This window comes from Pteropus medius, unplaced genomic scaffold (genome assembly GCF_902729225.1).
Source record: "Pteropus medius unplaced genomic scaffold, Ma_sr-lr_union100, whole genome shotgun sequence".
NCBI classification, from domain to species: Eukaryota; Metazoa; Chordata; class Mammalia; order Chiroptera; family Pteropodidae; genus Pteropus; species Pteropus medius.
In genome coordinates this window covers 11591356-11594558 of record NW_024354503.1, presented here as the reverse complement: position 1 = coordinate 11594558, position 3203 = coordinate 11591356, and the positions used below count along the sequence as shown (strand labels likewise).

The 3203-nt window shown below is 36.0% G+C and overlaps 1 pseudogene; it reads right to left on the bottom strand.

Annotated features, from left to right (window-relative positions):
• Positions 1–2338: 2338 nt before the first annotated feature.
• On the bottom strand, positions 2339–2457 carry LOC120596443 (uncharacterized; annotated as a pseudogene).
• Positions 2458–3203: the final 746 nt, after the last annotated feature.

Genomic DNA, 3203 nt, shown 5'->3' with positions numbered 1-3203 from the left:
TTGGGAGACCAGTTAGGTGGTTTTATCAAGAAATTACAATTTATGAGGGCCTGAATTAAAGAATGTAATAGAACGGAGATAAAAATATAGGTTTAAAATATTATAAGAAGTAGATCTTGGCAATTGATTGCATGTGAGATGGAGGAGTTGAGGGTGCCATGGGGGCGTCTGCTGAGGAAACAGTGAGAGTGATGGTGTCTACAGGGGGAGTGGGACGAGGGGCAGACAACGAATTGTATTAGAAATGTGTTGAACACAGCATCCACAACACAGGAGAAGCTATTTAAAATAAGTAGTTAAAAATAATCTGACGTCATACCCGATGATACAGGGGTTATAGAGTTCAAGAGTTATGCAAGTAGGAAAAGACAGTTAAAGGAGACGTTGCTGTTTTAGAAGACCTGAAGAAAATGAAGTGAAGGAGTTTTTGTTTTATTTTGTTTTCGAGAGAATGATTATGGAAGCGAATGATGGAGAGAAGAAGTGTGAAGGAACATTCAGATTAGTGTTGCTTTGTCTAGAAGGTAGAATGTAATGCTGATATTGCACAGAAGTCCCTGAAGGTAGACCATACCCTGTCATTTACTGACTATCTAACTAGAATGTGTTCTTTGACATAGCTTTAAAAAGTGCGTGTAAGATGGAGATAGCATAGTTATGGGATGTTTCGGGGGTAGAGTTTAAATACTAAGAGTTTTAGGAGAAGATCCCAAAATTAACTTCTGTTTCCAATTTAAAAAATATGGTTTAAAAAGTGATCCTTTATGCTCTGGTTCCACATTTGTTTGTAATATTCTAGGAGCTTGGAGGCACCAGAATTGTTACCAGTATTGACGGGGAATGAGAGAGCTGATTCTTTGGGTAGGTGGAGGAAGAAAACAATGGTCCTTGAAGGTAGCTATCCTAGTTAGTTGTCCCTTTTCTAGGGCTTCCCATGATTTGAGAAAGCTCTGTGAAGTCCCCAAACATGTGTATAAATTCAATTTAAGTTTATTTTACCTTAAAAAAAATATTACATTTTGTGTGCTGATAGGATTGTGTGTGTGATAGACTTTGAAACCTTGAGCAGATAGATACTGCCTCTTCTCCTTTAAGTTCTTGTAACAGTCCCAGTGCCTGTCACGGGAAGAACACTTGGAAATTAAACAGTCGAAATTTGAAAAAGTAGCTATCAGGGTATGATTCAGGAGAAATTTGGAAGCATGGGATAGAGTGTTAAACTGAGAATGTAAAATCTTAGATCCCTGATTTATTCCTTATTTTAAATTAACTTGCTTCTATGGCCCTCCATTTAAAAATGACCTGTCTCATTAGTAAACAAATGAATATATAAATCTGTGAAATGAATATTAAAAATAGAAATGCCCTATTAATTTGAAAGGTTGTATTTCAAGAATCATAATAAAATCCAAATACATTTTGATTTTTTTCCAAGTAGAGTGAGGCAATAGGAATATATTACACAGTAAAACTCAATTATTCGATTCTTAGAAATGCAGTTGTCTCAAGATTCAAGCATTATACTTATTTAGAACTGAAATGATAACTAATTTTTTTGTTTTATTTATCTTTTCCTTGAGAAAAGCATTTCCACCTTTAACGATCTTTAGAATTATAATCCCCAAATCCACCAATGGGGATGCTTCTCTGTTAATTTTGTGCAAATGAGGAAGGAACAAAGAGAGGCAGGAGAGAGGAAGAGACTGAGAGTAAGCTGACGAATATTGAAGGGATCACTGGTGCCTGCAAAACAAAATGTCTTAAAGACTGGAGGATATCAGAGGATGTTTTATATTGAGTGAAGATATATGTCATTATAGAAAAAAGGTTAGCGAAGGTAGCATCGGCCTCTGATTTAATTACTAATTTTGTAGAATGCGAGTCAGGCCTATTGCCCAGTAGGCCAAAGAGTTCACCATTTTGCATTCCTCTTGTGAAAATGGGGCAGATGAGGAGAAATATAAGAGCTAGAGAGGATTTGGTAAAAAAAAATACATTGGCAGGCATGCCCATTCTCAAGCCATTAGCCTCCACCACATAGCAAAACCACTTGTCACCATGGTGACCTTGAATGACTTTTTCAAAGATTATATAACTTTCAATGTATATGTTTATTAGATTATAGCACTGTATGGAGTATATTCTGAAAATAATTGTATTCGAGAGATTTAAATCAAAACAAGCATTGGATTTCAAAGTACTTTTCTCAATTACTTTGAATGTACTTTTAAAATTTATTTTTATTTTTATTTTTTTTTTGGATGAGGCAACCCTTGGTTGACCTCACAGATTGCAAGGACCTTGTCAGCTTACGATCCCTTATTTTTTTTATTTTTTAGGCCTACAGCACCTGGTCCTCCTAGGTGTTCTCCCATCCAAGTACTAACGAGGCCCGACTCTGCTTAGAGTCTGAGATCAGACGAGATCGAGCTTGTTCAGGGTAGCATGGCCACAGACCGAATGTACTTTCTTTAATCACGTCAGATGGATGAGACACTACAATAATTACATGTAGGGACCTTCCAGTTTGATTATAGGCTATATGTATATGTATGCGCATATATATATATCCCTCACGTACCACAGGCTCTAGAATAGACATACATTATACATATTACATGAAACATATTTGAGAGCAAAAATCATCTCAAATTATATATGTTATGCGTACATATATATGCATTATTACTGGTTTTGTTTTATTTTGGTTTTAACATTGGCTAAATCTACATAGGCAAATAACGTATTCTCTCATACAGTTTTGAATTCAGGAAGGTTTTATTAGGTACCCGTAGCATATGCTGTTCTTAGAAGATACCAAAGAAGAAGAAGATGTGCTTTCAGTTCTTTAAGAATTTGAGGATTTTGGCAAAGCCTCGACCTCTGTCTACAATGTAAATGATTTTAATAGTAATAAATTTTAGATGGGGATCTATGGACACCAACAAGGTTTACTTTGATGGACTACTTTGAGAAACTGCAAAATGTCAAGACAGATCCTGGGGACTGATTTATTATATATGTGTCTCTCTGCCCCAGATGAGGAGAGAAATATGGGACTTCTAAAGCTGAATTCATGCATTGCCACAGGCAATGATCCCCTGTAATCTCTGGGTGTTTGAATGCATAGTTTGAGCAAAGGAAAAGGTCATGAATCCATTTTCTTCCTCAGGATACAACAAAATTGGACCAGCCATGTGATT